Source organism: Brachyhypopomus gauderio, unplaced genomic scaffold, assembly GCF_052324685.1.
Source record: "Brachyhypopomus gauderio isolate BG-103 unplaced genomic scaffold, BGAUD_0.2 sc98, whole genome shotgun sequence".
NCBI classification, from domain to species: domain Eukaryota; kingdom Metazoa; phylum Chordata; class Actinopteri; order Gymnotiformes; family Hypopomidae; genus Brachyhypopomus; species Brachyhypopomus gauderio.
The window spans coordinates 511,816-539,580 of NW_027506919.1; the positions used below are offsets into that span (position 1 = coordinate 511,816).

General features: G+C 42.1%; 1 protein-coding gene and 1 long non-coding RNA gene across 7 annotated transcripts in view; one reads left to right on the forward strand and one right to left on the reverse strand.

The window, feature by feature from the left end:
* LOC143496651 (ribonuclease-like 3) overlaps nucleotides 1-4,417 on the reverse strand; it is a 31,524-nt gene extending 27,107 nt beyond the window's left edge. Inside the window, exon 1 of one of the 2 annotated variants that reach the window (XM_076992833.1) lies at nucleotides 4,214-4,417. The gene's annotated coding sequence lies outside the window, so the exon portion shown is untranslated. The remainder of the gene's footprint in view (nucleotides 1-4,213) is intronic. The other variant, XM_076992835.1, reaches the window with a different exon arrangement.
* Nucleotides 4,418-11,455: 7,038 nt separating this feature from the next.
* LOC143496653 (uncharacterized) overlaps nucleotides 11,456-27,765 on the forward strand; it is a 209,659-nt gene continuing 193,349 nt past the window's right edge. The window contains exons 1-7 of one of the 5 annotated variants that reach the window (XR_013125678.1): nucleotides 11,456-11,731; nucleotides 11,933-12,079; nucleotides 12,976-13,268; nucleotides 13,385-13,544; nucleotides 13,763-13,869; nucleotides 14,298-14,368; nucleotides 14,888-17,551. This is a non-coding gene — a long non-coding RNA (uncharacterized LOC143496653). The other 4 variants (XR_013125674.1, XR_013125675.1, XR_013125677.1 and 1 more) reach the window with 4 other exon arrangements.

Sequence of the window (27,765 nt, forward strand, 5' to 3'; positions counted from 1 at the left end):
CGTGTGTCTTCTATTATATTAACGTAGTTAAGTTAATGTTAAATGTGAAACCCCTTATAAAATGCTCTTCTCAGCAAGTGTCCTCCCACTGATAACACTTCACCCCCACGTCACAACATAAAACAGATTTATTACAGATTGTTCATCAGTGAACGTTCATCACGCCATCAGCGTCATTTAAACCACTGCGAGCGAGTAGCATCCCAGCTAACAAAAAAACGTCCCGAGGACGTCCCGCGAACCAACACTGTGAACGTCCTCTGGACGTTTTTTTGTAGGGTCGCCAAAATGTTTCAGGGGACGTTCAGTGGACGTTACAAAGGACGTTTGTAGGACCACCTGGAAACATCCAGAGGACAATGAGCGGACGTTTAAGGAACGTCCTTTAAACGTCTCTTATGTGTTAAATTGTTTAGGTCTACTTCTTATGTTACTTCTAAAACAACTTAGATTTTATTGATTTAGTAAATCCGGGTATTGCATATGGAATAAAAATGAACACACAAGAAGTGATAGGCTGTAAACAAGTTATTATTTTTTATTTGAAATGCGAAAAAAGTGTCTGATGTGCGCATTTTGAATGCCGTTTCAAGCCTCCTTTTCACACGTTTCTTGGGGTGAAACCTAAAATAGACAAAGATACACGTTTGTTAACATTTAATTTTGTGACCTCTAGTTATAATAAAGCGTTCGATAAATGAAGTAATTTGAACGTTTTGCTTGAAGAACATCAGCTACTCAAATCAATGCTAACCCAGCTAGATAGCTATAGTTGGCATTAACTTGTTAATGTGGCTAGCTACTTATAGCGAATGCTATCGTCGGCTGTTATCTGTGGCTGAGACCATCAACATCAGTTAACGTTACTTACTATTGAAGTCTTAATGCAGTGATTCACATAACTTTATCATTTGGTAGCGTAGCGTAGTGATAATTTAGCTCTAGCCATGACCATATAGAAATAATGTCCAGCCACAGATGGGCATCCGTTTTTGGTACAACTGTTTGATTTTGCTGATCGGGTTTTATGATTATCCAGAGGGGTTAGCTGAGGGTTTATTAAAATCACCTCATACATTAGCCGCAACTCAGAAGATAAATTTACTAAGATATGTATTTACTAGCTAACCATATTTTAATCAAATGTAGGTGACTCACCTTGAATTTAAAATAATGGCTTCTGTCAGAATATTCATGTTAACTAACGTTCCTACGTCGCGAGAAGACGGCTCGTGCGTTTATGTTCCCGCTTGCTAATCCTCTAGTGAGTAAAACTCTAAATCAGCTGACTGCCTTTGACGCACGCACCATGACAACGGTCGCGGGACCACGTCCGGACGTTCTCAAACGTTCTCTAAATGTAACAAAAATAACGTTATTTCAACGACTATACGGGGACGTCACCGAACGTCCTGTGAATGTATCTTTGGGAACATTCCGCCAGGACTTCGAGGGGACCTGCTGGGAACGTCCGTTATGGCCTAGGAACGTCCTATCGCGAACGTTATAAAAAACCTCTAATAAGAACGTCCGCAAACGTCCCCGGGACGTTCACTGTTTGCTGGGATCGCATTTGTAGGATTCGTGGAAATGAAGATGGTTTATATTTTTTGTTTGTTAAGTTATGTTGGGTGAACGATTCGGAGCTAACCGACAGCTCCAAACTACGAGTTCAGGATGCTGTTTAACGATTATGTCGGGAGCCGCTCGGCTGACAATCTAGACTAACAATAGAAACCAATACAAAGCTAAATATACTACAAATTGCACAAATACTAAATGCGATGCCATTCGCTCGCAGAGGTTTAAATGACGCTGATGGCGTGTAGGAACATTCACTGATAACCATACATCTATAATAATAAACCCTTTAAATTTAGTGCTGTCGTTAACGGTCTACCACTGTAGATTCACGTACCCTCCTATAATCTTAATTCGACGTTATCGCTAAACAGTATTCTGAACTAGTAATATAGAGCTGTCTAGCTGGATGTCGGCTAGTATTTCACTCAACATAATTTTTAAACAAAAGTTATGAACCATCTTCATTTCAACAAATGGCGATTCGGAGCAAATGGCGATTTTAAGCGAGTGGCCGATACGCAGAGTCACCCAAGAGTCTTTAGATGTCTGTCAGCAGAGGCAGGCGGCGTTTCTGGACAACGGAGACCACAGTCACGCAGCACTGGCCACAATAAGTGCCACGATTATGTGGCAGATGCCACAAGGTGCCATTTCTGGGTGGCACAGTGGTCACTTTCGTGCTGCTTACATGCTACTTACATGCCAAACAGGGACCGCACTCTTACAGGAAATTTAGCAGCCTCCCAATGACCTCTGATATGTTTTGTGATTGGTCAGATGCAGTTCAATTAGCTCTGAGTTTGTTTGCTCATCCTACGTATCCTGGATGAACCACATTTCAACCTGAACCTGAATTTCGACCCGAACCTGAATTTCGACCCGAACCTGAATTACGACCCGAACCTGAATTGCGACCCGAACCTGAATTTCGACCTGAACCTGAATTTTAACTAGAATTTTTGCATACCTGCGAGGATTTTACAGACTGTTTTTTCAAGTAATAATGATTTCAGGTTCAGGTTCTGGTGACACTATAATAGCTCCATAACCCTGAACCCCTGCTGTAGGCTGTTACACCTGCAGGCTGTTACAAAATGAAAGTGAAAGTAAAATGACTACATGAGTAAATGAGGAGTGGGTCTGGGCAGGAACCAGGTACAGTGTTATAAACATTCACTCAGAATCTTGCAATGTAATGTAAGTACAGAATGAAAAGTCATAATATAAGCCACCATTGGCCACCAGAGGGCAGCACATGTCTCCAGGTCCAGGGTAATAATCCCTGAAACCTGAACCCTGTACGTCTTGAGTTTATGAGTTTATTCTTTACACCCATAATTCTTGCATTGAAGAGAATCATGATAGTCTGTCCAATAAGCACAGAACATACCATATTGGGTTTAACGGGGTGGTGCATGCAGTATGTTTACACAGTGCTACACGTGTAAAACACACAACACTTGAACACTTGTGTAGGCTTGATCACACAAAAATGACCTTGTGTCCACACATGTGAATGTGATGTTGGCTTTGTGTATTAAGGGACTATGGAGAATACCCCATGGAAAAGGCCCATGAGCCCAAACGCTGCTCCTGCTGAGTAAACACTGACTAAAACCCGACTGGATGATTCAACTCTATGGACAAAATGTTTTCTGTTTTTGGTTTTGAAATCCCACATTTCAGTAGCCACACAACTGCCAATGACAAACCAACACATGCATATGAGAAAAATTTTATCAATTAAAACGGAATGAGCAAAATTTATCGTTTCACAAATTCTTAAATGCATCCACCCATAATACCAAAAAGCACTGATACATTATTTTTTAATCTACATAATTTTATACTGTATTTTGAAATACATTTTTATAAAGACATTAACATATTTTTGTTTATTTGGTTGTTTATTATCTTATTTTTAGTGGATTTACTTTTACATTGCTTTTTAATTGCAGTTATTTAAAGTTATTTGGTTTATTTAATCACCCCAAAACAACCTGGTCTTCTTGATAGTGCACAGGCCAGCCACGGTCACATTGCACTGTAATGTATCGAGTGCTCTTTTGCCCCCGATACTGACAGTTGGGACGTTTTTGTCCACTGTTTAACTTGCAGGTGATTACAGGAAAAGTTTGGGTGCTTGTGAAAAAATCTCCACCCCGAGGCTGGCCATTGCAGACTGCCCTGACATGCTGCGACGTGGCCTGGATGAAGGTGTTTATTTCTTTGCAATTGTTATTGTCAGGTCTTTCGGTGATATGCCTGCTATATATCACACTGTCACACAGGCCTGTGTGCATGCCCCCGTACACGTGCCGTGTGAGGAAATTTTTGTAGCGCACCGTCACATCGGCAGGCTGGGCATCAGCCCACGGAGCGGCAGACAAGGTCAACATCAAACCCACAACAAACTGATGTATCTCCATGACAACGGTTCTGGAGGGAGGGAGAGAGGGAAATGACACAGCTAGACACTGAAGAAAATAATACATACAGCGTCTGTATGGATCAATGGAATTATGTTCCACATCTTAAGCACAAGATTCAGAATAGATAATGTTACCTGAAAGAGCTGCACTCTGTATGACAACAGTTCTAGGGTTCTCTTCCTCGAAATCCCCTCAAGAAAAATGTCCTTGAACTGGTTAAAGTGAGCTGTTGATCTGTGCTGTTGATCTATCATCTAACAAAATCCGTCCTTATATACTGTACTGCAGCAGTGTAAAGTCATCCTTCCTACCCAACATTCAACAGGAACATGATAGTCTGTCCAATAAGCCCAGAGCATACCATATTTGGATTAAGCAGTGGGAGATACAATATGCTTACATGTAAAAACATATAACCAAGAAAACCTGTGTAGACTTGATTGAGTCACAACAGAATGACCCAAAAAACACTTGAATCTGATAATGGAACTTTGGAATTCACAGGTTACCAAGGAAACACTATGGAAATGCACAGATCAAACTGCTGGGAAAATCCACTGCAGAAAATTATTTTTGTAAAGGTGGCAGCTGCTTAACAAACAATCACATCTAAACCATCACACCCAAACAATCACACCTAAACCATCTCAACCAAACAATCAAATCTAAACCATTACACCCAAACCATCACACCCAAACAATCACACCCAATCACACCCAATCACACCCAAACAATCACACCTAAACCATCACACCCAATCACATCTAAACCATCACACCCAAACAATCACACAATCACACCCAAACAATCACATCTAAACCATCACACCCAAACAATCACACAATCACACCCAATCACACCTAAACCATCTCACCCAAACAATCACATCTAAACCATTACACCCAAACCATCACACCCAAACAATCACACCTAAACCATTACACCCAAACCATCACACCCAAACAATCACACCTAAACCATCTCACCCAAACAATCACATCTAAACCATCACACCCAAACAATCACACCTAAACCATTACACCCAAACCATCACACCCAATCACACCTAAACCATCTCACCCAAACAATCACATCTAAACCATCACACCCAAACAATCACATCTAAACCATCACACCCAATCACACCTAAACCATCTCACCCAAACAATCACATCTAAACCATTACACACAAACCATCACACCCAAACAATCACAACCAATCACCCAAACCATCACATCCAAACTATCACACCCAAACAATCACATCTAAACCATCATACCCAAACAATCACACAATCACACCCAAACAATCACACCCATCACACCCAAACAATCACATATAAACCATCACACCCATTCACACCCAATCACACCCAAACAATCACACAATCACACCCAATCACATCTAAACCATTACACCCAAACCATCACATCCAAACTATCACACCCAAACAATCACATCTAAACCATTACACACAAACCATCACACCCAAACAATCACAACCAATCACCCAAACCATCACATCCAAACTATCACACCCAAACAATCACATCTAAACCATTACACACAAACCATCACACACAAACCATCACACCCAATCACACCCAATCACCCAAACCATCACATCCAAACTATCACACCCAAACAATCACATCTAAACCATTACACACAAACCATCACACACAAACCATCACACACAAACCATCACACCCAATCACACCCAATCACCCAAACCGTCACATTTAACCATCACATCACCTGATGTAATATTAAAGTGCACATGCACAGTAAGCCTTGGTAGAGGCGTCACCCCACAGAACAGACAGAGCTTCCATGCAGTTTGTGGTTGGCTAGTTGGCTAACTAATGCTGTCTATATTTCTAATGCTGGCTGGAATTTTATTGTAATGTTTTTTTTCTATTATAGCTGCATTGAAACATTTTAATGTAGATGCTGATACATTGTTGTAACGTAGCCTAAATACTAACGTACGCCAACTGCTTTAAACTAGCTTGCCGAATACTATCTGTCCCAAAATAAACTTTTTTTAGAATTCAGCAAATTCTCAAAGATTTAAGACTGTTACATAAGACAAAGCTTTGGTTGATGGTCCTGCAAGCTGAAGTCCTGAGTTGTTCTTCATAACTGTCTTTGGCTCTGCTGATCCACTGATGCCCTGCTGTTTTCAGTGGGTAATTATATACTGCAATGCTCTACAGCCATGTTAACCTGGACATGGGCAAACCACAAAGGAGCCAAAAATATTTTCAGCTAATTAAACTCACACCATATGTTAATTCGGTTAAAGACTGTATATGGTAATTATCTGACTATTCACAAGACAAGGCGCTGCTCCCCCAGTGTCACTTAAAGGGCTAAAACTCCCTGAGTGGCCAAGTGCCTGTCTGTTAGGGAATTCACCGTGAGGAGTAGTAGTCGCTACAGTACTGTGATGTGAATTGCAACAACCAAGATGTTTCACATGCTGCTCCCCTCTGACATCGCGCACCTACCCGTTGAGGCCAAGTTTGAGTGACTCTACAGAGTTCAGAGCACTATCTGTTCCTCTGATCCCTTGCATTTAACTGGCATTTACTTGCTTTGAGTTTGTGCTGTGTCTATGATGGAAATGGACATTAAAGTCATCCCAGCACAACCTGCTGTGTCTGCTGCATCCGTCACCCCGTTACACAGAGTCTTCATTTTGCATTCAGTGATTGATTGCACATGTGTTTTGACATGTTCTGTGTGGTGAAGAATGACGTACAGTATAATGCTAGAGACAAATATTGGTTAGTCCCTTAAGCCTGGTTCACACTACACGACTTTTCAGTCGTCAGGTTTTTGTGCCGTTCGCACTACACGACTGGTTGTGCTGTAATCGCGAGTCTTTCAGTTGTTGTGGCTTTCACACTACATGACTGATCGGCGACGCGGGCTCACGAATTACACGACTGGGGAATCGCCGACTCATCTGGCTGCCGTCCAAAAACGCGAGAACACGAAACGAAACTCTCGTGAGAACCAGCAACACCACGTAGAAGAAAAAAAAAACAATGTACATGTACTCCACATTTTCGTTATTATTATTTTTTTACCGTTTAAACACTCCATAGTCCCAAGTGAACATAAATATAATCAATCGCACTATTTCTCCAGTGCTGTCACAATAACTTAAACACAGTGTTGTAGTAAAGTTGTAAGAAAGGTGAGGATTTTGTGTGTTTGCTGGGTTACTGTTTTGAAAGTATTCTTGAAAGTTTTTTACATTCTTCAGAGATATCTTCAGCGGTGCCGCGGTTCTCTCTCCGCGTTCCCATTGGCTGTAGCTAGACGCTGCTGCCGACTCTCAGTCGCCGACTGGGCTAGATATTAAACATGTTAGATATCTGCCGGTCGTCTGCGACGAGTCGGCGACCAGTCGACGACTGCTCTGCGAGCGTCTTTCAGCAGTTCACACTACACGACTGAGCGAGCGACGAGTGATCGCCGATTTGCCTCCGACCACAGTTTCTGTCGGCGATCAGTCGGCGACTGAAAAACCAGCCTAAAATCGTGTAGTGTGAACCGGGCATTAACAGTTTATCACTGAAATGACCTGTTGAATTGTCTCCAAAAATGTAGACAAGGAAACGTGCAGTGACTACTTCCTCCCTAGAATATGATTTTTTGAGATATGACATTCAGGGCTGGTGTGTCTTCAGTGGCTAATCCATATTCTGAATCAAAACCCACAATCTGCATGTCATGTTCTATAATATTTTTATTAGAAAGAAACACATTCTGAATACTTGTGATGTAATACGTGTGATGAATACTTGTGAATACTGAACACTGAATATGAATTTCCTGCATAATATTTTGTGGAATTATTGGAAATGTAGTCCATATTTATTTATTTATTTATTAGTTTATTTGACAGGGACAGTGTACATTAATTGATATGTTTGATGCCTCTCCGTCATTTATTTCATAATTCAATGTTTCGGTGTTCTCTGACATTAAAGTATTGAACAGATAAATAATTTCAGAGTAAAAGTAAGAGTTTTATTTATGAAATGTGAAGACTCCCTGAAGCTCTATCCAGAGAACAGAGGCTGTAGTATGTCACTGTATGATGTCGTGGTAGGTCATCTGATTCAGCAGGCCTCTGTCCAAGGAGAAGAACCCCAGATCATCACACTCTCTACTCCATGCAGAGGAACCAGCACTTATTCAACAACATACAAAAACTCTGAATTATAGACTTCAAATTTTTGATTCATTAAGAAGAACATTCTTCCATTCTTCTGTAGTCCATGAGATGTTCTTCCATTCTACATGGTCCCACCACGTCTCTTTTTTCATTTTTTGCCGTTCTCACTGCAGCTTGATATGTTCTCTTCACAGCTGAAGGTGAGACATGCTAAACAACACATGTTAAACTGTGTTTGACGGTGTTGTCCTGTGAGCCATTAATAATGCAAGTGTCTGAGTCGGATACATGTGGTCTGCTAGACCTCTTCCTGTCAATGTTTGCTGTGGTTATACGTGGCTTTTCATGGTGTACTCACTGACACACGTTGGTGTTCTTTGTCTCTTAAATAATTTCCCATAATGGTCTGTGTTTCTTTAATTTCTTATTCACCTCTACATTTACACAGAGAGAGGACAAACAAGTTATTCAGTAGTTGGGACACCTTGATGCAAAGAATTATCCATTCTCACCATCAACTTTCAAAACTTCACTTATATACATTACTGCAGAACAGCTGAAGGGTTTTTAACTATTGACTGAAATGCATGTTATGTTGATCTGCCATGAACACCCAAGTATCTGTAGCTCTGTCACTCTGGGCATGTAAGATATACAACATGATGAGGATCAGTGAGAGTTCAGTCCTCTGTACAGCTCACCATCCTCATACTCATGTCCTCTCATACTCACGTCCTCTCATACTCACACCCTCTCATACTCACACACTCTCATACTCACGTACTCTCATACTCACGTCCTCTCATACTCACGTCCTCTCATACTCACACTCTCTCATACTCACGTCCTCTCATACTCAGACCCTCTCATACTCTCGCCCTCTCATACTCTCGCCTTCTCATACTCTCGCCTTCTCATACTCACACCCTCTCATACTCACGTCCTCTCATACTCACGTCCTCTCATACTCACACCCTCTCATACTCACGTCCTCTCATACTCACGTCCTCTCATACTCACACTCTCTCATACTCACGTCCTCTCATACTCACGTCCTTTCATACTCACGTACTCTCATACTCACGTCCTCTCATACTCACGTCCTTTCATACTCACGTACTCTCATACTCACGTCCTCTCATACTCACGCCCTCTCATACTCACGCCCTCTCATACTCACACCCTCTCATACTCACACCCTCTCATACTTACGTCCTCTCATACTCACCTCCTCTCATACTCACGTCCTCTCAGCACACGTGTGGTCTGTCTGCTGAAGAACGTATTCTCACAGATGACAGGACATTCTGTATCTGCAGGGTTAACTCTTGTGGAGAACACACTTCACCCCACACCCATTACAGGAGGAACTTAGGAAGGACCACTACTTTCAAATGTATATATTGTGTGTTACTCTGCTACCGGGTGATCAATATTGCGCTGCTGAATCCTCAGTACACTCTTGTACTTTGATACTGCAAGGAATAAAGATTGACAATTTTTATCGAGTTTGGAGAGACATCCTTTTTCCTTACAGTTGTTGAGAAAATGGGTTTTTGCTTACCAATAGCATTAGCAACAATATATTTTGCTTACCAGTAAACATAATATAGTAATTAAATATAACTGCTGCCTTAAATGTTTTTAAGCTGTGAACCTTAATAAGGGCCTCGCAAGTCATGCTGTGTAATAGTACAAAGGGAAGATGATTTGGTCAACAGGAAGTGGTGGACCTCTGCAAGAGGCCTGAAGAAGATGTTTTAGACTGATAAGGGTGAATTACAACATCCCTTTGTACAAACATTCTAATAAGTTGAAACAAAGTCATGTCTGCATGAACTAGAACACCATGTAGGGGATAGAAGAAGATCTGAGGGTTTTGAGGGGTGGAGAAATAGCAAATAAAAACTGCATGTTACCAATACTTGTTGGATCTCTCTGATGCGCAGGTTTTGCATGTGTGTGTGAGATCTCCTGAGATATATCTCTGTTTTAATAAAAGCTTTTTCTAGCATTGCAATAATTGGTCTGTGGTTCCTGCTTTCTCCTGCATCAAACGAATGCGCTGGCCTGAAGTGATTGAGACGAGTTAATAGCCCATGACACAGTACACAGCAGCTTAGTCAATTTAGATGGCATCAAGAGGTTGCATACATCCAGCACACGCATTTTGCTATGTTTGTGGCCATTTTATAAAGACAAGAGTGAAAAAGTACTCTGCTGGTGTCAAATGGTGTCATTCCTGATGGGCCTCCAAGGTGGTTTTACTAAGTATCCTTGCTTTATTTGCCTTTGGGACAGCCGGGATACTAAAGCGCACTACCACAGGCGGGACTGGCATCAGCGGATAGAGTTCACTGTGGGGAAGAACAATGTAAAGTGGGAGCCACTGGTGGACCCATGCAAGGTGCTGATGCTACCACTACACATCAAGTTGGGGCTCATAAAACAATTTGTCAGGGCTCTAGATAAGGAGTCGAGAGCTTTCAATTACCTCCAAGATCTTTTCCCTAAGCTATCTGAAGCAAAGATCAAAGCTGGTGTCTTCGGCGGACCACAAATCAAGAAGATCATAGAGTGCAGTGAATTTCCCAAGAAGCTGAATAGGAAGGAGAGAGCGGCTTGGAACAGTTTTGTCGCAGAGGTTCGCGGCTTCTTAAGCAATCATAAAGATGAAAACTATGTACAACTGGTTCAGACTCTGATAAAGAACTATGCTGCAATGGGCTGCAGGATGTCACTCAAAATCCACATCCTTGATGCTCATCTTGATAAATTCAAAGAGAAGAAGGGAGCTTATTCAGAGGAGCAAGGCGAGCGCTTCCACCAGGACATTATGAACTTTGAACGCCGTTACCAAGGACAATATAACGAGAACATCATGGGCGACTACATTCATGGCCAAAAGTTTTGAGAATGATACAAAAATTTATTTTTACAAAGTCTACTGCTTCAGTTTTTATAATGGCAATTTGCATATACTCCAGAATGTTATAAAGAGTGATCAGCTTAACAGCAATTAATTGCAAAGTCAATATTTGCCTAGAAAATGAACTTTATCCCCCAAAACACATTTCAACTTCATTGCAGCCCTGCCTTAAAAGGACCAGCTAACATTCTTTCAGTGATTGCTCCATTAACACAGTGATGAGGACAGGGCTGGAGATCAATCTGTCATGATTAAGTAAGAATGACACCACTGGATACTTTAAAAGGAGGCTGTTGCTTGGCATCATTGTTTCTCTTCTGGTAACCATGGTTATCTCTAAAGAAACACGTGCAGTCATCATTGCACTGCACAAAAATGGCATAACAGGGAAGAGTATCGCAGCTAGAAAGATTGCACCTCAGTCAACAATTTATCGCATCATCAAGAACTTCAAGGAGAGAGGTTCCATTGTTGCCAAAAAAGCTCCAGGGCGCTCAAGAAAGACCAGCAAGCGCCAGGACCGTCTCTTAAAAGTGTTTCACCTGCGGGATCGGGCTACCAGCAGTGCAGCTTGTTCAGAGAAGGCGAGGTGAGCGCTACCCAGTGACGTCAGTAACACGTTACTTAGTAACTCGTTACTCTCATCTTAGCACGTTTTTCGGTAACGAGTAATATAACGCACTATTTCCAGTCTAGTAATCAGATTAAAGTTACTTATCCAAGTAACTGTGCGTTACTATTTTTATTTTCCCTAGTAAAAATATATATTTTTGCTTTCTTCTTGGCTCAGATCTGCTTTTGCATCTGACCGTAGCGCTCGACTCCGCACGCTGCGCGCAACCCTGTGAGAGTGCGAGTGCGTTTTACAAGTCAATTTTTTGGAGTGTCCTCCCGTAACGATATGTGGTAGTATAAAGAAATACCCCTCAGAAACAGGGTAAGGAATATTTACCTGAAGAATTTTAATGTTGCTTTGTGTTCCACGTTTGAAAAGTGCTGGAATTTTGACTAGCGTAGCCTACTTTAAAATGCTTGAAATTGTAATGATATTTTGTTTCACAACAAATAGCTGTCTGATTGAACAGTTCGCTTGTATTACGTTTACAAATAAATTTACAAATAATACAGCACAAACGTAATGTCAGGAGATACTGTAGCGACTACTACTCCTCATGGCGAATTCCCTAACGGACAGACACTTGGCCACTCAAGGTGTCTTAGCCCTTCAAGTGACACGGGGGGGGGGGGGGGGGGGGGGGGGTTTCATTATCAATAAGGTTTCCCTCCTCTGGATTTTTGGATTAAGCTGTTTCTGCCTCAGTTACCGAACCTGCTTCAATACATTGTTACTGTTAAAAATGCACTTCCAATAAAGTGAGTATTGGAAAAATTAATTTTGCTGTTGAATGTAACTACTAAAGTAACTTGTAATCTAACGTAGTTACTTTTAAAATCAAGTAATCAGTAACGTAACAGTTACTTTTTTGATAGAGATGGGTCTCTAATACTTTATACATGTCTGGAGTAATCCGGGATGTTCCGGGAATCTCCGCATATTCCATTATTTATAACGGTTCGCTGATGACCACAAGTGAGAAAATCTGATAAAACTGGGATTTTCTGATTTGAGGGCATCAGGAAGACTTGGGATATCTGATAATCTGATAGTACAACAAGACTTTCCAGTCATAATTGTTTCAAATAATTCAGTTATTTTTTCAGTGAAATAAAAATTGTGGTACAATCTTCAAGCCATTAACAATATTACTCAATTTAAAATATAATCAGCTCAATTAAATTAATTAATAAATAACATTTTGCTTTTTACAACAGGCAATCATCATACAGAAATCTGCATCCAGACACCTGTGAAACATTAGTGTGGTAATCAGGTAAACCTTAAAGAACAGAGTCAGGAGGAGGAGGAGGAGGAGGAGGAGGAGGGAGGAAGCTACAGGCATCAGTGAACAGGGGGAAACCCCCTCTCAGACAATGAGGAAGATGTCTTGAGATGATTCCATCTGAAATGAGAAACACATCCTCCTCTGAGTGACGCTGGACAGTGGAATTTTCATCTGAAAATTGTTAAACCCTTTTCTTGAGGAAAAGCAAAACGTTATTCCAAGGTAGAACATACAATTGATTCAGAAACACAACCATTATGCCAGAATATATGAACTTCCTCAAACGTCTCTGTTACACTGTTGCACTCGTGGTTAATGACATAAGCAAACATTTACAGCTTGCTTAAAGCTTCTTGTGAACAACTGAGGTTCTTCATGGAGCTGTACGCTTGAAGACCATGAGTTCTTCACTTCTCCAGCTATCTTTGATGTTACAACACTGCAATGTTTCCCATTTCCCTAAATAAGATTTTTTAGGAGTTTGAATTTTCCATACAGGTGAATCAGTCTCACAAACATTAAAATGTTTTCTGAACAAATGATTTTCTAATATATTACCTTGGAGTTTGTGATCATATTTGAAACATTATGGTAATGTTGTAATCTTACAATCATGTGACTAAGTAAACAATATTTTAAAGGCATCTCCTTATTTGCATATATATAATTTTGTTCTGATATAAAATGTTGTTAATGCACTTTTGCATATTCATCAGCTGACACACGAGGGAGGAGACAGTTCTGGAGTTTAAAGGGGCTGATGTGTGCAGACTGGAGTTAAGCTGTGATCTTTATCTGCACAGCTTTACTGTGGACCAGAGAGGTGAGGCAAATTCCTTCACTAGGGCTCTTATTAGGGGCATTTCAACCACATAAATGGAGCATTGGCAGGTTTTCCTGAACAGATTTATAAATGTTTATTGGTTTACGCAGATAATTTATTAAAGTGTTACAGGTTTGATGTCATGGAACTTTATTTTAAATATTGGAATCAGGTCCATATTAATTCCTGGAACAAATAAAAAGCCGTAGATAATAGTGAAGCATCAAGGGTGAGACTTTGCAGTGAGAAGTGATGAGACCAGACCATGTTAGTGAGAAGTGATGAGACCAGACCGTGTTAGTGAGAAGTAATAAGACCAGAGTTAACAGAGTTAATGTGTGTGTAGTGTGATAACCATCAAATGACTGCAGGTCAGTATGACTGTAGAATGTGATGTGAATCTTTTTCTCTTCTCTGGTTAAACCCAGACTCACCCATCATCATTTACCTCACAACTTCAACTTTGGGATTTGTACAACATTTCCTGCAGTAACATTAAGTAAGTTACAGTATTTGTTTTTATTTAGATATAGTCAAACTATACATGGCTGATTACGTTAGACATTACAGGACGTAAAATACACAAATGTTTTAGAACAGGTTGTTATTAGCTTCTTAAAAAATAAAGAATAATCTGAAATTGAACATATATGTCAGAACAATAAAACATTTCAAGTCAGATGTTAAATACCATCAGCTGTTCTGCAGGAATCTTTCTAAATTAAGTTTTGAAAATTGATGCAAAGCATTCCTATTTGGATAATTCTTTGCATCAATGTGTCCAAACTACTGATAAATAACGTCTACCTCCTCTCTCTGTGTAAATGTAGAGGTGAAAAAGAACTTGCCAAAGAAACACAGACTATTATAGACATTTCCTTAAGATACAAAGAACGCCAATGTGTGTCAGTGAGTACACCATGAAAGGCCACTTAAAACCAAAGCAAACATTAACAGGAAGAGGTCTAGAAACCCACATGTATCTGACTCAGCCACTTACATGATAAATGACCCACAGGACAAAACCTTCAAACACAGTTTAACACGTTAGTTTGCAAGACGTTCAGCTGTGAAGAGGACATGTCAAGCTGCAGGACATTGAGAACGCCACTGTCAGTGAGAATGGTGGGACCATGTAGAATAGAAGAATGGAAGAACATCTCATGGACTACAGAAGAATGGAAGAACATCATGGACTTATGAATCAAAAATAATTTAAAGTCTATAATGCAGAGTTTTTGTATGTTGTTGAATAAGTGCTGGTTCCTCTGCATGGAGGAGAGAGTGTGATGATCTGGGGTTCTTCTCCTTGGACAGAGGCCTGAAGAACCAGATGACCTACGACAGGATCATACAGTGACATAGGACATCCTCTGTTCTCTGGATAGGGCTTCAGGGAGTCATCACATTTTGATAAATAAAACTATTACTTTTCATCTCAAATTATTTATCTGTTCTATACTTGAATGTCAGAGAACATTGAGAGTAGGGGTGGGCGATATGGGAAAAAAATAGTATCACAATTTTTTTCATAAAATCACGATTTCGATTTTTTATCACGATCTTCCATCCAAAAAAAAACAAAAAAATGGGGCTACAAAGCTTTCTTTTTAAGCAGATTTAAATGAATGATATTGCAATTTTCCATGTGCAAACATTGTAAACAAAAAATGTAAACAACACACGTGACACTGTCACGTAGGGGTACGCCCCCCTCTCCTAGCTGTCACTCCGGTTTCCCTGTTCCTCGTGTCTGTTGTTCCCTGCTCCTTGAACCTGCCTTGTTGTGTGTTTCTATGGCTTCCCCACGTCTGCCACGCCCATGTCGTTATTGTCTTCACCTGTTTCCATAGTTGCCAGGTTTGCGGTTTTCACGCCAAATTGGGCTTGTTTGAAAATCCTGCCGTGGGTAAAAATTCTGGGGTCGCGGGGTGCGGTTGGGCCACCACGGGGGTTACAAGTCAAGACAAAGAATCGATCGCGATATAATACTTAATTTGTCTCAATTTTAAACACTTTGGGCTAGTTTATGCTGCTGAAGGGTGGGTTTTACACTGACTTTGTGCGGGATATTTTTGTAGGACCTGGCAACCCTGCCTGTTTCTAGTCTAGTTCAATGTATTTATAGTCCCCGTGTCTCCCATGTCGGTATTGGTTATTTTGTGCTACTTACCTGTTTATTCTATTGCCTCGTTCGTGCTCTAGTGGATTTAACTGTTTCTGTTTCGTCTTCATCGTAAGTACGTTCAGCCTAGTCTTTGTTTCCCCTGCCTTTTGTTCTTTGTGCCACCATGCCCGTTTATATTTCATGTTCGTGCCTTGTTTTGTTCTTTGTGCCACCATGCCCGTTTATATTTTATGTTCGGACTGCCTACCCGTTATGACCCCTGCCCAGTATTACGACACTACCTTTGGAGTTCCATTCAATAAATCTCGCTCTCCTCAGCTTTTGTGTCCGCCTCCCTGCTCTGTGTCACGCAGTTCCTTACACTGTTAAAGTGCACTATTGCACTAAATATTTCCCAGCACTTTAAACTTAAAGTTAAATATTTATACATATAGTCGAAATGATTCGAAATAATTCGCTTTTTTATTCACATTATTTAATGGTGGTTTATTTTCAAAACGCCCAATCTTAACGTCTTCACGTTCTCTAATGTTTCGTCCTGGAATTACAAGAGGCTCGTATTTGTTAACGTAAAGAGAACTGATCAGTCAGACAGATATTTGTTGTGAAACGAAGTAGTTACAATTTCAAGCATTTTCAAGTAGGCTACTTAGCCTAAATTCCAGCACTTTTCAAACCTGAAACACAAAGCAACATTAAAATTCGTCAAGTAAATGTTCCTTCCCGTTTTTGAGGTGTGTTTCTTTATACTACCACATATCGTTCGCGCGAGGTGTGGCGGAGTCGCGCGCTATGGTCACTTGTGAGACGGCTGCCCGCATTGTTTCACTTTCGGCATATTACTTGGGATGTCTACGTCTCAAGTGATTGAATAAATTTGTTGTACTGGCATCGGACGTTTTCACGTGTTCTTTGCACACTTTACATATCGCTGTAGTTTGGTATTGGTCAGTGGAAGAAAATCCGAATCAATTTCAGATTATAGAGGTGGATTTCCTCTTCTTTACCAGCTCCTCGGTTTGGCTTTCAGCCATCGTTGTCCACTTTTAGTTTTTACAAACACAACATGGAGGCGTGGAAGACGCACAGTTCGCTGTGATTGGTCAGTCCTACGTCTGACGCATCGGTGGGAACCAGCATAAAAAAGTAATTGCGCTGATTGGCAAAGGCGATCTATACGATTTCTCTAATTTGGTAGATCGCCTGCGATTCTCCACTCGTTATCGCCATTCACGATTTTATATCGTCATATCGTGCACCCCTAATTGAGACATTGAATTATAGAAATATAAAGTAAAATAGGATATTCCAAAACCTGTGACTGGTAGTGTAGATTTGAGGTCAACAAGCACATGGACTACATTTCCAATAATTCCACATATTATGTAAATACAAGTGTTTTTGTTTTGTTAAATGGGTTTATGGAGATGAGGTGTACAGCAATATGGAGCTGCTGTTGTGTAGTTCACCATAAACACCCACACAAATACAAGCAGAGGAAGATGAACTGTGTGAGTGTTTCTGCTGACATGGTACCTGCTGGTCTTCGTTTCTCTCTCCAGAGACATCGCCATGGAGATGCGTTGGCCAGCCCTCTTTCTTCTTCTGTGTGTCACTGCGTACACCGATGCTCAGACAGAAGCTGATTTCATCCGAAAGCACATTGCTCCTAGTATGACAGCTGGCAGGTGTAACAATGCCATGCAACCACTGAATCAAGGCACAAAGACATGCAAACCCATAAATACCTTCATACTGCATGTTATTGCAAACGTGAGGCCAGTGTGCGTACGAGGCATACATTTGAAATGGAATTATTATAAAAGCACGAACATCTTTAATATGGTTGATTGCAAGTTAATTTCAGGTTCCACACCACCTAACTGTGGATACCGTGGTCAGAGGAGGACAGGGTACATTTTTGTGGCATGTGATCAAAACAACAGACCAGTGCATTATGGACGTCCCCCCCCCCCCCCCCCCTAATAGTAAACAGTGAAAATATAAATGTTAATTGTGGACAAGAGTTCCGTGCCGCTGTTAACATTAAATCATTGTTACTTGATATACCTAATCTGCAAAAAAAGAAAAAAAACATTGAAAGGTTTAATTTCACATAACTGCCTAAATGATGGAATTTGATCTTGTTGATGGAAGACAAACGAGTTTTTGAAATGTTATATTTGATAATGTTATAAAGGCTTCTGAGCAACTATTTCTTTTGTCCGTTCCTTTTCTCTTGGTTTTACTACTTTTCCAAAACACTGAACTGCTGCATTGTGTGTATGTGTGTGTGTGTGTGTGTGTGTGTGTGTGTGTGTGTGTGTGTGTGTGTGTGTGTGTGTGTGTGTGTGTGTGTGTGTGTGTATGCTGAGAAGAGTGAGATTATTAGGCCCAAATCCAAAATCATGGTTCTGGACTAAGGTCAGAGGCCAATTCGAGACAAACGATTATGACAGAAGTACATGATAACGAAAGATTGGCTGTTTGTCTGTTTATCTGTGACGTGGAAATTTAAACCTTAATGGTGAGCAAGAACAGTCAGCAGCAGTTTGGTATGGTATCAGAGTAGAGTGCAAAGTTTATTAAGGACAAAAGACAGAAAAATAGAAAGATGGATAGATCCAGAGATTTACACACTCAAGAGCGTCTGCAAGAGAGAGCTGCCCCCTCACAGACCATAGTTTTATACTATTTTGCTACTTGATTACATCATACTTCCATGACATGAGTTAAGCATGTTAGGTCTCATTGGTGACCCACGTGAGGTGACCCTAACCCTCACCTTAACCCTCCCCTGCCAGGGTCATCGGGTCAAGGCCTCCTTGTTCCTCCGGTACGCCAGATATACCATTCTGACACAGCTCATCCTTATCTACAGACATTCAGGACTGTCTGCCTTCAACTCACAAGTAGTGCTCACACACATTTACCACTATATATATATATATATATATATATATATATATATATATATATATATATATATACAGTCATGCCCAAAAGTATTCATACCCCTGGCAAATTTTGACTTAAATTTACTTTTATTTAACCAGAAATTATATTTTTGACTGGAAACGACACGGGCATCTCCCAGGAGATAATACGATGATGTACAAGAGGCATCGTTGTGGGAAAATATATTTCTCAGCTTTTATTCACATTTGAACAAAAAATGGCATGTCCAAAATTATTCATACCCTTCTCAATAATTAATAGAAAAGCCTTTATTGGCTATTACAGCAATCAAACGCTTCTTGTAATTGCTGACCAGCTTTTTGCATGTCTCCACTGGTATTTTTGTCCATTCATCTTTAGTGATGAGCTCCAACTCTTTGAGGTTGGAGGGTCTTCTTGCCATCACCCTGATCTTTAGCTCCCTCCACAGATTCTCAATTGGATTCAAGTCAGGACTCTGGCTGGGCCACTGCAAAACATTAATGTTTTTGTCTGCTAACCATTTCTTCACCATTTTGGCTGTGTGTTTTGGGTCGTTGTCGAGCTGAAATGTCCACTGGTTCCCAAGGCCAAGTTTCTCTGCTGACTGCCTGATGTTGTTGAGAATCTTGATGTATTACTCTTTTTTCATGGTGCCATTTACTGCGATCAAGTTCCCTGGTCCATTGGCTGAAAAACACCCCCAAAACATTAGGTTCCCACCGCCATGTTTGACAGTGGGGATGGTGTTCTTAGGGTTGAAGGCTTCTCCGTTTTTACGCCAAATGGTGGACACATCATTGTGGCCAAAAAATTCAATTTTTGTTTCATCTGACCATAAAACAGAACACCAGAAGTCTTCTTCTTTGTCCAGATAAGCATTTGCAAAGGTCAAGCGGGCTTTTGTGTGCCTTTTCTGGAGAAGTGGTGTCCTCCTTGGTCTGCGTCCGTGGAACCCAGCAGTGTGCAGTGTCTGTTGGACTGTCGGCCTTGAGATGTCGCCACCAGCAGAGCCCAGATTCACCAGGATGGCCTTGGTGGTGATCCTTGGATGTTTCTTCACCTCTCTCACTATTCTCCTGGCCAGCACAGGTGTCACTTTTGGCTTTCGACCACATCTTCTGAGATTTTCCACAGTGTGGAACCTCTTGTATTTTTTAATAATACTTTGGACTGTAGCCACTGGAACTTGAAAACATTTTGATTAGGGATGCACCGAAAATTCGGCCACCGAAAATTTTCGGCCGAAATGGCTTAAATTTGCATTTTCGGTTTTCGGCCGAAATACTTTCATCACCGAAACAACACGGCCGAAACAATGTGTTGTGATGACGCAAGCAAAAATCGCCTGCACGTGTTTATTTGGATAAAGCTAGCAAAAAAGTTTTCCAGTGATGGTGCCAAGGAAAAGGACATTACACCAAAAATTATGGAACTCGTTGCCTTAGATGATCAGCCATTCTCTGTCGTAGAGGATGTGGGATTTCGTAGGCTAATAGAGAACATTGAGCCCCGTTATGTTTTGCCGAGCAGACGACATTTCTCAGAAGCGTGTTTACCTGAGCTGTTTAATGTTGTTGCAACTCACGTCACGTTTTTATGAGAGAATTTATATTTATCTTTCAGGCCAGTCAGTTATAATTAAATTTAACTCGTATAAAATACATATATTTAATATGCATTACTGTAATGTCAGTGCTAAATACATAGTTTCAAATCAAATTTTGTAGTTGATTTATTCTTTGAATAAATGCTTTGATTTTAGTGAGGTTAGCCATAAATCCAATGTTACTAATAATTGGCATAATGTATTTCGGTGTTTCGGTTTTCGGCTTTCGGCCTTGGTTTCCTCATTTTCAGTTTTCGGTTTCGGCTAAGAATTTTCATTTCGGTGCATCCCTAATTTTGATATGTCTTTATAGCCCTTTCCTGACTTGTGAGCGGCCACAATACACAGCCGCAGCTCCTTTGTCTTAGCCATGACTGTCCACAAACCAACTGCAGAGAGCTGCTGTTTTTCTCCTGTTGAGTTGATTAAAACAGCTGTTCCCTGTGTCATTTCCAGTCAAAAATATAATTTCTGGTTAAATAAAAGTAAATTTAAGTCAAAATCGAAAGGAATTAGTCGAAAGGAATTAGCAGTAACGAGGCTATTTTTTTAAATGTAAGGAGTAGAAAGTACAGATAATGGTGTGAAAATGTAAGGAGTAGAAGTAAAAAGTCAGCTGAAAAATCATTACTCCTGTGACGGGCAGGGTGAGCAACTTAAAAAGGAAGCGATCACGCCAAGTCTCAGGGAAAGAGGATGGTTTAATAGAAAGTGCGCAAACCAAAAACCCGTGACATTGTTCCAGATTAAGGAAATAATAACCAGCAGTCAACTGGTACAAAGACAAGACATATATAGACGAACAAACGACCCTCAGGTGAAACGGATCACGGGTCCCGCCCACCTGAGGGACGAACATCACGTGACCAAAACAGGACATCTGCCGCTGTAAACGTGACAACCCCCACAACGTGACAACTCCAGTAAAGTATAAATAACCAAAATTTCTACTTAAGAAATGTAACTTGTGTCTGATGTGGGAAACAATGTTAAATGAAATAAATAATTGTGTAGAACAGGACATGAGGTCGTCTGGTCAGGACTTCATCTTCCCCTCCCTGTGGTTTGCTTTACTGGCATGATAACAGTTCTTAGAAACGTATTGAAATATGATCTTAACACAATTCAAAGGCAAACGTGAGATCGCCGCTATTCCCTGAGCTACTAATCCCAGTGACTCCCAACGTAACTCTTCCAAACTGCCTAATTTATCTTGATTACCGACATTGAATAATAATTAAAATTATATGAATTGTTATGGGTTTTCAAGGTGAACTGGTAAGAACTTCAGAATTTTTTGCTGATAGTTAGTTTTGATTAGTTAAAGTTAACTGTGTTTCGTAAAGGATAAGTCTATGGGTCTGTGGGATCAATTTTTTTTTTAATCAGCTTAATAAAAATTATACCATTTTTTTTTTTCAAACTAAGATTCATTGGCCCTTGGCTCATTTTCTGTGAGCAACATAAATCAGAAAATATTTGCAATGACCACCCCCCCATACACCCCCCTTCACATGTATATTACATACAGGGTCCAGGGTCCACTGACCCCCCCGTACACCCCCCTTCACATGTATATTACATACAGGCTCCAGGGTCAAAGTGGGCAATCAACATTGAGTTGGGTAGTTGATAGTCGTCACCTTAGGATTAAGACTTCAAAGGATATACAAACAAAGGACAGAGGGGTTGGGCATGCAAAGGTGAGCAACCATCAACACTTCTTAGGGATTTTGATTGTTACCACATCAGGGGTTGATTGTATTTAGACAGACAGCAGACATTAAGACAAAGGGGTGAGACCTGAAAGAACCATCTTTTCTCTCAAATGACAACATATGGTTGTCAAAAGATGGCAGAATAGAATGGTCTTCCTGCTCAAGAAAAGAACCCCCCTGCACAGCTGCTAATGTGATTCAGATGACGGCAGAGATACAAGCTAGCTGCCATAAGGACGGTTTGGGACAAGTGGGTGGCCCGTCTCCCCCCGTTTCACAACCCTGTGTCCAATGTCACTGTTGACGAGCAGCTGATGCCATTTCGGGGCCGCTGCCCATTTCGGCAGTATATACCATCAAAACCCGCCAGGTATGGTATAAAGATCTGGGCTGCCTGTGATGCTGCTTCCTCCTATGCATGGAACTTGCAGGTCTACACAGGGAAACGCAGTGGATGAACCCCTGAGAAAAACCAAGGCATGAGAGTGGTCCTCCATATGACACAACATCACGTGTGACATTTTATTTTACATCACACAAGCTGGGACAGGAGTTGCTAAAGCGAAAGCTGACTATGTTGGGAACAGTACGCAAAAACAGGTCTGAGCTTTCCCCCCCTAGTTGCTGAAAACAGAAGGCAGGCCAGTCCAGTCATCCAAGTCTGTGTACACGGCTGACACGACCCTGGTATCATATGTACCAAAGAAAGGAAAGAATGTGTTGCTCATGAGTACACTGCACAGGGACGGCAGAATCTGTGGCCAGGAGCATCAAAAGCCTGAAATAATAATGGACTACAATACCACAAAAGGGGGAGTGTACAACCTCGATAAGATGCTGACTGCTTACAGTTGCAAAATAATAAATAGAGTGGTATTTCTATTCACGAATGTAATTTAATAAATGTGCTAAATTGGGATAAAGTAAACATCTGCTGATTATTTTAACAAAAAAATGCAATGGGTCCATCACACCCTGCCGTACTCCCTGTGTAACAAAAAACCAAAGAGTAGAGTGCTGTAACGATCCAACCAGGAAGACACGGATCCAATTGTGGAATGCTGTAGTTTTTATTTGTGAAATGAATACGGAGTACTCGTACAATTGAATAACTCCGTAGAGTGTGTGAAGTGTATGAGTGCGGTGGTCGAAGTCAGGTCGGTCCGAGTTCACGCCGGGTAGACAGATGGCTGGACGTACAAGAGGGCTAGGCTGAGAACGAGGTCTGGAACGAGAGCAGAGGTCAGTACACAGGAGATCAATCACAGGGAGATAACGCTTGGTAAGTGGCATGCCAACAAAACTTCGCAACCCGGAAGAGAGAGGAGGAAGCCTAAATAGTTGCGAAAGGGGGGGGGCGATGAGTGACAGGTGAACCGCATCACACGGCGATCATGTGCTGTTCCTGACAAGTGCCAACAGAATTTCCAGACTGCGCTGGATCAATAGCACATAATAGTAGGGGAGGGGCCAATAATGGATGAATTTGTATACACATAATAGTAGGGGAGGGGTCAATAATGGATAAATTTGCATACATATATTAGTAGGGGAGGGATCAATTATGCATTAATTTGCATACAAGGACCTGGGGGCATTTCCATATCAAAGTTAAAGGAAAATTTAAAATGCAAAGTGGCAAACTGTCCACGCTTGAAATTACAGTCCTACACACACATGGTTATTTGGGATGAAAATTATAATTGAACATCATTTACATTTGTTATTTGGTATAGGCTACTACTATTACATTTTAATTTACATAGGGATATTGAATGCATTAAGAGTAGCTTTATTTAAATTAAAAATATTTCCAAACTAGGTTGTTTTGTGTAATTATTGTGACGCTCGTAGGAAGGAGGCACGACGAGCGTCGCAAGGTGCAACAGAGAACGTTTTATTGGACGAAACAGACGTGTAAGCTCCGAGCGTAGAGCGAGCACAACACACACTCACACTGGCACGGAACTTTAGACAAAGACGAGCACAAGACACTGCGCGAGCGCACATTAAATAGGTGATTAACACAGACCCTCGTGATCTCGAGACAAGGCACAGGTGAGACTACGAACACGCTCACAAACAACCCACACCCACGGAACTACTAATATGGACATAACAGCACGCAGACGACATGATGACACGCCCACAGGGAAGGGTCCGGGGCTGTGACCGTGACAGAACCCTCCACCAGGGGCTCGCTACTCCCGGAGCGTCCCGCGCAGCTGGAAAGCCCCGAACCAACACCAACGGGCAGGTCCGGAGCCGCCGGGTTCACGAGCCTCCGAGAGCCGTCTCCCCCGATGGTGGGAACCGCCACGAACAGCTCTAGAACACCCTCCCTGGGAAGACAGGGGAAAGTACATTAAACACGGGCACGTGGACGAACACACATACAGGAACCTGAAACACAAGGGGCACAAGAGGGAAAAGGAAATTAGGGATAAACAAGGGGACTGACAAACACACAGGCATGGGCAGCCAGGAGATCGCGCTCCCCGCTTGCAAGAGCGCGGCCAGCGGCGCGAACCCTCCCAGGGCTGCAGGCGGAACCAGAGGCGGGGTCCCTTCCTTCTGCGGGACCGGTCCTCCCGCGCGCGCAGCGCTGCTTGGCGCTCCAGGCAACCGCGCACCCGCTGGCTTGGCTTTGGGCGCTTCAGGCTTCTTCCTGGGCGCTGGCGGGGGTTTTGCCTGACGCCGCTCATTGGCCGGGGTACGAGGTGCCTCGGGGGGCAACCCGAAACACACCCCCGGGCCTCGGGTCTCTTGCGCTCGCCGGGGTAGCATCTCTTCGCCCTCTGACGTCTCCATCCGCTCCTCCTCCTCCGAGGCTCCTGGGCTCCTTGACATCGCCTCTTCCACGGAGACGTAAGGCGAGCAGTCCATCCAGCTCGCCTCAGAGCCCGAACGCGCCTCGCCCTCCGGTCTCCTCCCCTTCTCTGTACGCACGGTCATTTCTGACCGCACAGAGGAGGAAGAGCTAGACACCTCCTCGCCCTCGCTGTTGGATTCGGCGAGTGGCGCACACACGGACGGCGGAGGGCTGACGTCTTGTTCTCCCTCGCTGTCCTCTCTGGTGGACTCCGAGTAGACGGACGGGGGAGGACTGACGTCTGGATCCTCTCCTCCGTAATACACGGTGGGCGCCGAGTAAACGGAGGGAGGGGGACTGACGTCTGGATCCTCTCCTCCGTAATACACGGTGGGCGCCGAGTAAACGGAGGGAGGGGGACTGACGTCTTCACCCTCGCTCTCTCCGTAGTGCGTGCCTGATTCGGCACTTACAGAGGGCAGAGGGCTGGCTTCCTCGGTCACGAGGGGAGCGGAGTGCTTGAACGGAGCAGAGCTGGCACCTCTCTCCGTCTCCTCCTCGGAATCTTCGGAAGGAAGAGGACTCTCCTCCTCCTCGGACTCCTCGCTCCCAAACTCAACCTCGGGGGGGGCAAATGTCCACGCAGCTGTGCTCACATAGAACGGCCCAGTCTCCTCCAGGTCTGCCGGGGGGAAGGTCCCTTCCACCAGCAACTCCTCTCGGGCATATGCAGGGTGAGATGAATGGCGACGCTTGCTTTTCTTCTTTCCCTTCTTTGCCCGGGGAGCGTATCCCGGCATCTTGATGGCTCGTCTTTCTGTGACGCTCGTAGGAAGGAGGCACGACGAGCGTCGCAAGGTGCAACAGAGAACGTTTTATTGGACGAAACAGACGTGTAAGCTCCGAGCGTAGAGCGAGCACAACACACACTCACACTGGCACGGAACTTTAGACAAAGACGAGCACAAGACACTGCGCGAGCGCACATTAAATAGGTGATTAACACAGACCCTCGTGATCTCGAGACAAGGCACAGGTGAGACTACGAACACGCTCACAAACAACCCACACCCACGGAACTACTAATATGGACATAACAGCACGCAGACGACATGATGACACGCCCACAGGGAAGGGTCCGGGGCTGTGACCGTGACAATTATGAGGAAATTGTCAAAATGATTATGAACATTTCATTCACTCAGTAACAATGCATTTGAAATTGAATGATTAAACTCACCATATTAACAAGTAGGGGTGACCTGCAATGGTCCCTGATTCGACTATTCGATTGAAGGACCCCTAGTCGACTATGAACGTCATAGTCGAATGTACCATTCTGACTGCATGGGGGTGCCCAAGGATGCTGCTAAGCATTAGTTGTTACATGAAATGTCTGTTTTCGTAATATATAGTCGTTTGTCAAATAAAATCATCCAAATTTCTGTTAATAAATATTTTTAAATGATGTGTGCGTATTAACAATAGGCTTCTTCCTTACTACACATAAATAAATAATAACATAATAAATCATACCCTGCAGTTGCACAATCCAAATGAGCGGAGCTGAACATGCTACATCTGCCGAGATTATAATGGCTACTTAAAAAACTTCAAGTGTGGGAGTATTTTGCAAAAGATAAAGATGAATCAAACAAAGGAAAGTGCAAGTTGTCATCTTGTCTTTCATTTCACATGACAACAACCAACATGGCATACCATTTAGAACGGGTAAGCCGTTTGTCGTTTCGTAGGCCTATAAACATTTTTTTTAACCCCATTACTTGAACCTTTACTTATATTTTTTGCTGTTGTGTGGCAAATTGTTTTTATATTTTCAGGCAGGCATATTTTATTTAAAATATTTTTGAAATTTTGAACAGTGCCTGTCTGACAGTTCGATATGTGCACTGCGCACTGACGGTGACTTTTTTTTGTTAATGTTCTCTAATGTTTCATAAAAGCTGAATAAAGCCAACCTACCGTGTTTATTCATTTATCTGAGTGTTTTAGGATTTTCCTTTAAAGTGGGAAAAAGTCCTGAATGAGAACGGGATCCCGTTTAAGGTGCTCTAGAAAAAAAAAACTTGATTCAACTAATAGTCGACTAAAGGGAAAATCTGACGAATCAGATTCGACTATGAAAATCCTTAGTTGAAGACACCTCTAGTATGTTCATTTATTAGATTAATTGAAAGAACAGACTGCAGTTTCACAATAGATCCTCTAGAGGGTGCTGCAGCACATTAATGCAGTCACTACAGCATTAGAGATCTGAGGTTCAGGAAGATTCTATTCAGAACTCTTGTCCATGTATTTAGTGGCTACGTAAAAAGCTTAAATGGCACATACCAGAGGTGGGGACTCGAGTCACATGACTTGGACTCGAGTCAGACTCGAGTCATTAATATTAAGACTTTTGACTTGACTTTAAAAAATATTCAGAGACTTAGACTTGACTTGGACTTTTACACCAATAACTTGGGACTTGAATTGGACTTGAACCTGTTTACTTGCAAAGACTTGATTTTTTTTACCCCAAATCTAAATTTTAAAACGCATATTAATATTTATAAAGTGCGCCCCATTAATTTCATTTCCGTCCTTCTGACGCAGACCGGCGTTACACCAGATTCTGTGACCGTCGAGTTTTGTGACCACAGGGGGCGCTATTTCACAGTTTCTGTTCAGA